A 13,000-nucleotide genomic window follows, 5' to 3' on the forward strand; every position below is an offset into this window, starting at 1 on the left:
CTTCCAAAAACACTTAAAAAGTCAAAGACAATCCAAAAACCAACCACCCTACATGATTAAGATTTTTATTGCAACTAAAACAATGTGGATGATACCAGTTCATCCCTTGGGATTTCATGTCCTGATGAGAAAATCCATACTTCGAATTGGTTCTTGATCTATGGCCTATAGGAAACCAGCCAAACTTTAAATACATCAAAGATGCCTCAATATAGCCAAGGCTCAAATGCAGAAATGAAGTATTAGACTGGCCCTTCTGGAGAGGGTAATTCTGGGAAAGGAGAGAGTGGGAGTTCTGGGCTTAGGGGTGGGTGTGTGTGTGTTTAATGCAAAGTTCAATTGGATTAGTTTTCACCAAGAATACAGTGGTTTTCTGACAAATAGTATCAATTCTAAAAGATCTAAAAATTTAAATAAGGTATAGAGTATATATGTGTGTTTTATATGTTATTATATATAAAAAATTTGTATTACACACATATGATTCAGGAAGCATATATATAAGATTTAAGAAGCTAATCCCCCTGGAAGCAGTGAATTATAACTATAGAGAGACAGAGGATGGGGTGGGTAGTGATTAAGTAGATTATAACTAAACCATTGTAGGAACTTGAGGGGGTCCTGAAATTTGAGAAAAATCTAAAGGAAGTAAAAAAGAGCTGGGTTATTTCCTTCAAGGAACGAGTAAATCTGCAGGGCCTCTGAATCAAGGGAGGACCCCTAGGTCTCCACAGGCAAGTCCTAGGATCATAAGACAAGTCAGATAACCCAGGGGCTGTGAGGTGAGTGGTACAGACGGAAATGAGCATGAAGCTGGGCCCCCTCCAGGGAAAGATATCATTTTTCCAAAATTGGGTTTGGAAGTAAATGAACTGGTAATAGTGCACTCATTCATTTATTCACTCATCATACATTTACTGTGCATTCACAGGAGACTATTAATATGGTAGTCCCTAATGAAGCATTCCTCCCACTTTTATGGAGTCCTCCCATATTGATTCTGGCCTTGCCCATGGAACTAGCTTCAGCCAATAGGACATGGGCAATTATGACAAGCATAGGGTTGATTAAGCTTTTCGTCTTAGAGTTTTCTGTCTTGAGAGTCCTGAAGTGTCAGATAAGAAGTCTGCTTACACTGGTGGAGAGATTGCATGGAGAAGGAGAGCCCCTGAGAGTACATGGAAAGAACTGAGGAACCAATTGACAGAGAGAATCAAGACTCCAGACCTATGACTACAATCAACCTTACTAGCTGAGGCTTCACCATGTGAGTGAAGAAGACATCTTGGACATTCCAGCCTCTGCAAACAAAAAGAGCAAAGACAACATTTGAGGAATCTTGGGAGGGTGAGAGTGACATAAATGGTAACCAGAGGACAGACTATAGTAGGTGGTCTCCAAAGATGACCCCCAAATTCCTCCCCTCTCTGTACTTATATGCCATTCCTCCCATCAGGAGATAGAGTTTATTTTTCCTCCCCTTGAATGTAGCATAGCTCTGTGATTGCTTTAACTAATAGAAAGAGGCAGGCATGACATTCTGGAGCTTCCAAGCCCAGGTCTAGAGGAACTTGCAGCTCCTCCTTCCTTCTTCTAAGAAAGATTCCTCTTGGGGCACTCCCTTTCAGAACCCAGTTTCCACACCCTCAGCAGCTCAAGCTACATAAAGAGGGCACATAGAAAAAAATTGTAGGAATAGAGCCAAAAGCCACAGCTCAGTTCCCAGCTGACAGTCATCGTCAACTACCAGCCAAATACGTGAGTCATCTCAGAATTTCCAGCCCAAACAGCCCCCAGATGACTGCAGCTGCAGCCAACATCAGGAGATGTAGAAGCATTGCCCAGCTGAGCTCAGTCAACCCAGGGAATTGTGGTGGATAATGAATTGGTGTTTCTTTAAGCAACTGGATTTGGGGGTGGTTTGTTACACAGCTTTGTGTTTCCAGATTCCTGACAGATATTAATCTTTGGGACTCCGTCATGAAAATTTGAGATCCCCAAGAACTCTTGCAAATTCCTGAAATTTGTTATTTTTTAAAACACTTCCAATGTTCTTTATAATCTTTACTCATGATTATGGATAGCTTAACAATATTTTAATAAATAAGATAGATTAAATTTAGTAGTATTTTCAAGATACCTATAGAGAATATTCTAACACTAGAAAATGCCAGCAAACATTAGTGGGTACTATTCAAATAATGTAACATTCAAATCTCCTAGCAAGCACTAACAGAATCATGTGTCTAAATCGCCAAATAAAGGGCTTGTTTTGCTTCCAAAACATGTTATTTCTTACAGCACCACTCATAGGATTTGTATAAACTATACTATAAATAAAACCATGCTCAAACTTATTTTATTTTCAAAAAGGATTCACCATTAGAGACAGGACCACAAACACACTTATAACATGGCAACGACTCCTGCAGGGATGAATGATAAGATTGTGAGCAGTTCTTTCCAATCTGTCCCTTCCCAGCTTCCAGGAAGGTTGACCTTAACATTCAATTCTGTGTATCAGTGGTTTCTGCTCTTGCTTTCTGCTGGACATCAGTGGATTTCCTATCATTGGTAACAGTATTAAATGTTAATTTTCACAAAACTATTGTTTTTCTCAATTTTGTGACTGATTTTCCCTGGGGTTCATGATTTGGAAAAACACAGAAATTTCCCAAGAAATGCCAAGGAGGAGTTCCCACATGGAAATGCTAGCAGTAATGAATAATAGCATTGACCATCAGCCTGAGTTTTTAGGTACTCTGCTAACAAAAGGTAACAAAACAAACACGGTTCCTTCAGTCACAGAGCTTACAGCCCAGCAAGTGAAAAAGATACTAAACAAATAAGCAGAGATGTAACTACAGTCACATGTCACTTAACAGCAGGGATACATCCTAAGAAATGCATTCAGGTGGTTTCATCATTATGCAAACATCATAGAGTATACTTGCATAAATCCAGATGGGGTAGCCTATTGCTCCTGGGCTGCAAACCTGTACAGCATGTTACTGTATGAAATATTGTAAGCATCTGCAACACGATGGCATTTGTGTATCTAAGCATAGAAAAGGTACAGTAAAAATACAATATTATAACCTCATGAGGACCACCATAGGCAGTTTGTCATTGACTGTAACATCATATGAAGCACACGACTGTATATGATTACAAACCACCATGGGTCCCACTGAAGCTGGGAAGCTGCCAAATGAGAGAAAAAAGAATAAGGTAGATTCCAAGAAGAGAATTTTAAAGAGAAGCCCACAGATTTTTGTGCCATCAAAGTAGTGACTACTCAGTTTTCCAGAAGAATAACAACTCACATCCAGATGGGGTAGACATCTGGATGAGAACTCAGTTGAGAAGAGATTCAGATTTGGAAGCAATTCTTAGAAGGGCTATTTTGCCATGAAGAACTTCAATATAGCCACCATCCTAGGTCAACTGGAACTAGTAATTCCAGACCACTTCCATCTTCCTACAAGATAAAGGGGCTACTCAGCAAAGAACTGCGATGACCTCCTGATTTACATGATTGCTATTGACATGTCCTCACAATTTCCATCTTTTTCTTCAGGTCCATTATTTTTTCTTTATGAATATAATGCACTGTCACAATTAATGCCACATTTCCTGTAATTCGTGGAATTCTCAAGTCTCATAAATCCTCAACAAGTATCTCTGTTGTTGCTAATAATTAGTCTAGAAGGAAAGGCAAAGTTTCTTGTTTAAGCTTCTAACAAGTATATAGCATCTTCCTTAGAGATGTATGGCTCATCAAGTTAGTCTCAAAGAGATGATTCATTCTCTCACTTAGATGCTTTCTTAGTTAATGACCCATCCAACAATAAAGTTGGCCCTCTATAACCCAAGCCCTGAGGACTTGAGAAGGGTCTATCATGTGAACTCTTCTAGACATTTGCTGTGGGCTTCATTATGGCTAACTATAAAGTATGATAAGAAAACGACCTGGTTAATTTAAGAGTTCCACTGGTTTATGCTTTCTTGCTACTTACAGAAATCCGCTTACACCATCAGGTAATTTCCCATAGGCAGAGGACAAATTTAATAGTGACCAGAAAAGAACTTAATGCCATAGAACAAGTTAGTCCAGCTAACTCCAATCACTCCCGTCGCTAAGCCTTGCTCATCTGTTGTAAAACGCTCCATGATACCCGTGAGCAGCTACCACTAAGGACTAATATTGAGATCCCCAAGATGTAAGTTGAACTGACGTGAGAAGAATGAACAAAAGGAAGAGAAGGAAGTGGACAAAGAGAATTCAGGTGACGGATTTTTTTTTCAACAATGGCTAGGATATCTGTGTCAATTAACATTTGCATGTTTTGAGAAGTTAGCGTGGCTCTATGAAATCCTTTCAAAGATTTGGCATAGCTAATGATGATACCTTGGGTTTATAGGTTGAATGGCTTTCCAAAACACACCATGCAATTCACAGCTGATCCTCATAACATCTCAGCATGCTAGAGGAAAGGAAAAGAGACAGGGATTGGCAACAAAGGAGCTTGCCCAAGGACCTGAGGATGGCATCAGAGGCTTGGTCTCCAGCTCCCATTTCAGAATATTTACTGTCAAATGTGATCCTCCCAGCACACAGCTCCAAAAAAGTGGTTCAGAGTCATGAATTCATTCACCCCTTCACTTAATTCCAGATAATCACATGCACTTGAGGCTTGGGAAGCCCCTTAACTGCCTCTCTTGACCCCGCCTTGGAACATTAACCATGATCATAGGCTAACCTTAGAGTGAACATGGAGGATACTGTAGGGGAGTCAGTTTATATGGAATTTAACCAGGTGAATTTCAATCTCAATTAGACATCTTGAAACAACGTAAAATTGTATATGGGTTACTTGATCCTCACACCTCATAAATTTAATGGAATGAATTTTGATCTACCCAGCTCCTCCTGGTAAAAGACTGGTAAGTGTGGGCAAAGGACTTTCCAGTATATTTGGCATAAACATCCCTCAGGGAAAGCCTGGCGGAGCCTAGTTTCAAACACATATGGGCAAGCAGGGGTGGAGGGGTGGGGTGGATGGGTCCACACATCTCCTGTTGGCCAGAAGGGAAAAGGCACACCCAAGCCTCTTCTCACCTCATCTGTCCCTTGGGACATCACAGGCTAACAGAAGTTATGTGCAAATGCCTAAACAGGAAGTGTTTATTTATTTAGCCATGCTTTGTGACTCCTTCTTGCAATCCCACATTACCATTAAAAGGCCCATCTTCCCTCAACTTACCCTTCTCTTTCCCACACTTCTTACAGGTAGACTCTTCAGCTCAATGAAGCCTTTCTACTGCTGTTCCTCCACTCTGATGCCTCAGGGCAAGCAACGTCACAAACATTTCTCCTCCCAGGACAACTACATAATTCATGGACCCATTGCAAAATAAAAATGTGAGGACCTTTATTCAAAAGTTATAAGTATTCAAGATGGCAACAGCAGAGTAGTAAACCAAGCTTGGATACTTCTGAGTACAGGGCCTGCATGACTGCCCATGCAATTCCATGCCCATGATACCCACCCTGCTGCCTCCTACTTGGCCATTAGACAAAAGAATGTTGCCCATTAGCAAGCTTTGTCAATCCCCAGTCAACCATAGTTCATGGGTTGAGTTGATCTTTGTATTTAAATATTTTCTTGCCAATAAAACTGTAAAATCTTCTTTAAAAATAACCATGCCCTTTTATTTTTATCCCTTAATAGGACTTAGTGCAATGCTTTGAACAGACTAGGTATTGATGAAATGATTGTTCTCAGTAAAATTTCAGAACAATCATGAATAACACTCTGGTCAACCCAAGGGGCAGCTCCACTCCTATTTAGCAAATGATATCAGACAACCTAGGGTCTTCAGGGGACCCTGGGGTCCTTCAAACAACCTAGGGTCTTCAGGGGAGCACTAGGAAAGGCTAAGGCCTTTGGGAGGAGGGCATGGTGCAAGATTCCTTTGCACCTGGACTCCACTTATTAGCGACTGCAGAGAGGACAGTCCCTGCCAGGAAGTCAGACACTGAACCTTGTTTGAACCTGGATTCCCAGGCTGTGGCAGTAAGAAACAGGGATGGGGTTAGTTAAATGGACAGTGTGGCTCCTCAGGGGCTGGCTGCAATGCTGAGGGGTGGGGGGTCATGTCCACAAAGCATTTCACTTTTAAAGCCCATGCTCATTCTTGTTGTCACTTTCCCATTGAACTACATGGCCGAGTCTCATCAGGGTGTATGTTTGCATGCTGATGTCAGTCATCTCTGTTTCGGGTCCCTCACCCACTGCAGCTTGCAGAGTGGAGGTTGTTCTTGCTCCCTGCTGTTTTGATGTTAGTTATTTTTTGATATTTTTCTCTGATGCTTTGATACCTATCAAGGTCTTAAATCTGCAGTGAGCAGGGGGTTATCCAAGAATCAAAGAACAGAGTTGGTGCAGCTGGAAGAATATGGATGGGAGGGGATGTGATTTATTTCAGAGATTTGCCACCATCCATAGTTCCAGAAAAACAATGATGTTCTTGCATTGGACAGCAACTCTTCATAGTAAGATCACCAAATGCTTTGCAAATATTGATTCATTCATCCTCCATCATGAGTGTGAGTTCTGTTTTAACTGTGGATATCTGTTAGGCCTTCAGGGAAACAATTACAGGGACACCTCATTCTTCTGAAGGTCACCTCTCTGCCATCCTCCACCATCCAATATATAAATTAGAATCAGGGGGTCTCTGAATGGCCAAGAGAGATGCACCAAAGCCCTTATACTTTGTTCCTAGAGGAAGCCCTCCCTTGGAACCTGATAATTCTTATTTTAAATGCTATTCTGACAAGTTTGGTTATCTAGTTACACAGCCAACAAAAGATGAAGGGCCATAAAGGCAGGAAGAAAGGGAAGGGTGCAGGCAGGCAGAGTGAGAGCAGAGATGCGTAACAAATTAGAGTCTTGGGGGCAGAGGACAGTTTCTGACCTCATGTCCCAGAATCCCATGCATGGCCACCCCTCCAGATGCCGTAATGCCTTCTGCATTCACATCCACCTACCTTTGCACATGCTGAGCTCAGGACCTGGGATGTCCTTACCGGGATCTCTAGTCATCAACCACCTATTCATCCTTTAAGACCCAACCCATATGGCCCCTCCGTGGGAGACCCTCCCATTACATATTTGTCCCACCTGCAACACTGAATTAAATGTAGATTTATATATATATATATATATATATATATATATGTTGTTACATATGTATACATGTGCCAGGTTGGTGTGCTGCACCCATTAACTTGTCATTAACATTAGGTATTTCTCCCAATGCTATCTGTGTCTGCTCCTCTGACCAAACCAGCAGCACCTAAGGGCAGAAATCATTTTGAGTATAGATTTGTAACCACACTGTCTCAAACACAGAAAGTGCTCAAGAAATATTTGCTCAAAGAAGGAAATACCTACAGCAAGTGGACAGGGTAGCTTAAAAGGTGTGGCAACCAGAGTCCCTGAAGTTATCACTCTGAAATACAGCCCCTGGGTTGAATGACAACCACAATGATTGCCCCAGATTATTTTTAAAAGGTTAAGATATGTTCCATATCCTTTGTTTGAAAAGGCAAGTACAAGTGTGATATATTTTTAGAAAGATTTTGATAATAGCTATAGAAAAATCATTTATTTGAAACATATTATCTGAATTAATATTTAATAGATGAGGAGCTACAATCAACGTTGTTTTGTGTGTGTGTGCACATCAACATCATTTTTACTAAAAATATTAAATTTAATCGTAAGTAGTTATAATTACATCTGAATCATTCATTTAGCCATTTAAGCAAGTAGAAAAAAATTCAACTAAAATAATTTGAAGTATAGAAATTATGTCAATACCCCTTAAAAAGAGTACATGAAATGCAAAATTGATGTAGCTATTCTTTTCTTTTTATTTAGCTTTTATTTTAAGTTCAGGGGTACAGGTACAAGCTTGTTATATAGGTAAACCCATGTCATGGGAGTTTGTTTTATAGATTATTTCATCACTCGGGTATTAAGCCTAGTATTCATTAGTTATTCTTCCTGAGCATCTCCCTCCTCCCACTCTCCACCCTCCGATAGGCCATAGTGTGTGTTGTTCCCCTCTGTGTGTCCATCTGTTCTCATCATTTAGCTCCCACTTATAAATGAGAACATGTGGTATCTTGTTTTCTGTTCTTGCATTAGTTTGCTAAGGATAATGGCCTCCAGCTCCATCCAAGTTCCTGCAAAGGACATAATCTCATCCTTTACATGGCTGCATACTATTCCATGCCGTATATGTACCACATTTTCTTTAACCCATATGCCACTAAATGATGGGCATTTAGGTTGATTCCCGGTCTTTGCTATTATGAATAGTGCTGCAATGAACATACACGTACATATGTCTTTATACTAGAGTGATTTCTATTCCTTTGGGTACATACCCAGTAATGGGATTGCTGGGTTGAATGGTATTTCCATTTTTAGGTCTTTGAGGAATCACCACATTATCTTCCATAATGTATCGATATTATTTAGTCAATGCATGAACTAAAAGGAATTGGTATTTCTAAGACACAAACTCTGAACATAACTTCAAGCTTTGCTTCTCTTGTTGACCTAGGGAGTGTCTTGTCACCTTCCAAGAGGTAGGCCAAAGAAGCAGCTCTTGTTTAAAGTAATAGCAATGGGATGGGCTTCAGTAAAAATGTGCACATCAAAACATGAGGCACCTGCAAACAAAAGGAAGGTTTCTGCTCCTAGGGTGAAGAGATTTTGTTCCTTTCTTTCTTTTAGCACAATTCTGTTTACTGTTCAGCCCTATGAAAGTATATGGTGTTGTTGAAATATTAATAACTATACTACTTGTCCAGACAAACTCTTTATGTTCTGCTTTTGGAAAGGCGATCAAGGTGAGGTGGGGATGGGGCAGGGAGCACAGGGATGCATCTGCCACTTCATTGCCTGACATTTAAATACAGGTTGACACATTTAAATCCAACCCTAACCACACCAGGAAGTGACAGCACGTTATAAAATAATAAATGTGATATCATTAGGGGAGGTGACAAAACCCATTGTTTGTTTTCTGGGCCTCTTCCATGTATTTGGCAGCACTGTCCCAGATGTTTGAGATCATTTTAATTCAGCCGTAAGCCTATCTGTTAAAAAGAAACACAAATATCACACCTGATACCCATTCAAGTTAAATATCCTATGATTATAACAGTAGAACAGGATCACCTTTGTGTTGACCACAAAGTTAAACTCAGTTACCTCCAGTTGCCTCCACCTCCACCTCTTGACTGATTTCTGTGGTCTCAACGCAAGTGGGACAAATGGAGTGGCCAGGAGACAACCCAACAAAGCCGCACAGGGCCAAGGAATCTGCACATCTCACAGCCTTCCCAGCACCCACTTCCCATCCTTAACGACTTTCAAGGTTAAAACACACTTCTTTTCAAAGTCAAAGCAGTGGGCAGCTTCATGGCAGCTCTGCAAAGCACACTCCAGTTCTGAAAATGTGCCCACTGCCACCATGTTAAAAGGAAGGGCTGCTTTAATCTCCAGCTGATTGTCAGAGCTAAAGAAAGTCATGCCAGGCAGTAGCCAAGCCAACCCGGGCTGGCTGCATTAACAAACAGAAGAGCACCTGGACACCCATGGTACAGCAAACAGCCAAGATGGTGAGAGGAGGAAGAGGGGCCAGAGCATCTTAACAGGGTCAGAACTCTGAGATTTCATCTTGTCCAAATGCCCATGGTGCAGATCAGCTGGGAGGCTGCTCTGAGGCCCACCCTCCAGCCTTCACCTCTTTCCCAGATTGCCTTGCCAACGGCCTCATGGCTGGTAGAGCCCATGGGAAGCACCGGCTGGACCCTAAAAGGCAGGGGAAGGGAAAGGCCAGGACATCGGTCCTCCTGTTTCAATGTCGGTAGGAGGTCCCCGCCAAAGGCTGCATCTCCTCTGAGGCTCCAGGCCCAGACAAGGCCCCTCTCCATGGCCATTGGTCCCTCTGGGTATCCCCCGTGGGGTTTTAGCACTGGCCAGAAGACCACCTTCTGGCTACCCTCGAAGACCACCTGCCCCTTTGTTCCTCCAGCCCTACGTGTGTAGATACATCTTGTTCATTCTCATCTCCAGATGGCCTCCTTGCCCAGTGTCACCAATCCCCAAATCTCCTTAGTCTAGACTACATAGAGTGGATTCTGGCACCCTGGATCAATGCTGACTGCTGTACTTAATGGATGAATCCTCTCTACAATGCCTCTCAGGAAGCTTTCTAGGCTTTGCTTAAATGCTTCCAAAGACTTGGAACTTATTACCTAAAAGCTTCCTTGCACAAATAGATTAGCTGGACTATCTTTCTTCTGTCCCACCTGCCTCCCACTAACCTTTAGCCCAGAGCTTCATAGAATTGGTCCAAGCTCGCTCTCAGCACCAGAACCCATAGGTGCCACTCCCATGCAAAGGCAAGGTTGGGGTTGAGTTTGTGGTCTGATCTGAAGGGCAGTTAGAAGGTCCTTCCTGAAATCTCACCAATTATGATTCATTTCATAAGACTAAAACACTGACACCTCAAAGTATCCATGTTACAAAAACACTGCATTCGTGGGAAATGCACAAAACTGCCATCATGGACTGAAAGCTTCGTAGGAATTTATTCTATGTCTTTCCTTACAGCGATTGGCTGAGAACAGGGCTCTTTGGAAAGGGATCTTGATGAAATGAGGGCTGGGGAGGAATGCCTTTGGAGCATCCAGGAGTCCTGGGGTAGAGACAGCCTGCGAAAGGGGCCCACAGCTGGGGCTGTGAGCTGCCAAAGAGGAGAAATTCTCTGAGCAGTGAGACACACATCAGAGAGCGCAGAGGGGAGAGTTCCTGCAAACAGCGACCACGCGGCAGCTTTGCTGGGACGATCCTGCACACCTTTTCTCAGCCTATCTTCCAGGGTCCCCTCCTGCCCCTTCTTGCACTCCAGCGGACAGAAGCTGCGGCCATGCTTACCTTCACTCCAACAAATAAAAAGAAGGAAAATGCCAACAAAATGATTGCTTGCATTCATATGTGCCGTTCCTGCAAGTTTAGCATATTTCACTGGTAAGCACTGCAGGAAGTAAAAAATACTGCTCAAGAGGAGATTGTATCCAGCTGCCCTCTTCCCAGAAAGTAAACAGATAATAAAATAAATCTAATCAGCATTCCTTTTCACTTAGCTGAAATTAAATTTTACTCATCATGGGTAAGTAGCTAATTACATGTTTAGTGTAAAGAAAATTCCGGGGACATTACCTTATTTACTTTCTTCTTGTGTCAATAGATGAGGGACATTGGCATTCAGATGGAGGTGGCAACAGCTGGCGGCTGATGTCAATGTACCTTTTATGGCCTGAATTCAGAGCTACACAAAGCAAACAGGGGAGACGCTGGAATTAAATTGTCTTCGACCCCAAATCTAGGCAATCGCCCATTGATTTATAGCAACTGCAAGTTCTGATGAAATTGCTTCTAAAATGGGTTGGTCCCTGGAGTCTAAGTGCCTTTTTTAAGCCAAAATTTCTTGAGTGCTTATCATGAACTAGGTATTTCTTATAGATTTTTATCACAACCCAGGAGGTAAGTCATCTTTTTATACCCATTTCACAGTGGTAGAAACCCAAGTTTAAAGGCTAAACAACACCTCCAAGGTCAATCAGCTGGTAACTGAGAGACCAAAATCTGTCTGACATCAAAGACAATACTTTTCATGGTGTGGTTGCCTCTGCCGCAAAGGGGCTTCTTTCGGGGTCACACTACAGCTGCCACATGTTCACACTATGTGAGCCCAAGAGTTCTGAGGCTCTAGATCAAGAATGAAAGATACAGAAGAACACCCAAAATGCCATGCTTGATCACAGAACCAGTCATCTCTCACCTGCTCAAACCATCATCTTTTGTCCTGTATCAAGAAAACATCTGGCTTCAGAGCTACCTTTAGGGTGACAGACCTCATACATGGCCACTTGCTTCTCGGCGCGATATCACTCCCCTAAGCTTTCCACTCAGGAAGTCGCTCTTGTATGCGGCACACTGGCAGAGAACACACTCGCTCTCTGTAAAGTGTTTAGGGAATTCAGCAGACTGTACAATCCGTAGTGTTGTTAATGAGAGCTGTGTGTTTAATTCCCCATGCTCTGAGCAGGACCCAGGGGTATTCTTTTTTAACTCGGGAAACACACAAATGCAAATAATTCCATACCAATAGAACTGCCCTGAATTAGTAAGGCTTAAATGAGTCTGTGCACAATTATTCCAGCTCCTGATCATTACTGATCGAAGCTTATGTGTATGTCATTACATTTTTCTTTTAACACACTCCAAACAAATGTCTCCAGTCTCTGGAAAAGAAACTTTTGCAGTCTGTTTTTTTTTTTCCAGTTTCAGATATCCTAGGTCATTGTCAACATCCTACCAGCTTTTTCATTCAATCTATTTTTTTCTATAGCTATTTTGAATCTTATCTGGAGATACAGTTAAATAAAATCTGTTTGAACCTAAAGACCTGAATTTGTCACATGCAGCCTCTAGACAATAAATAAAAAGAAACAAGGCCAATCACCCTGTCTAGGTGATGGCTACAACTACCAGAGAAAAGTAGTTTCCCTCCATGATGAAAAGTCCATTGCAGCAATGATTGCTCAGCAATGAATGTTCCCATCAAAACATGCCCCCAAAGAGTTTCTCCCAGGTTTAGCATAGAGAACAGAAGCTATAATGCTTTTATTTATAGTGACCTGGGAGATAGATTAGCTCATTTAAAGGATACTTAAGACCATAACAAAAGTCATCAACTTTTGATGGTGCCCAACCCTCCCTGGGGAACAAATTCTTCCAGGTTATGTTTCCAGAGTCCAACCAGAGATACAGGAATGAAAAGGTGTTCCCATACCACCTGAATGCAGATTGCCAGACCACAGCTAGGTCCTATTGAAAGTCATACA

This window comes from Pan paniscus, chromosome 5 (assembly GCF_029289425.2).
Source record: "Pan paniscus chromosome 5, NHGRI_mPanPan1-v2.0_pri, whole genome shotgun sequence".
NCBI classification, from domain to species: domain Eukaryota; kingdom Metazoa; phylum Chordata; class Mammalia; order Primates; family Hominidae; genus Pan; species Pan paniscus.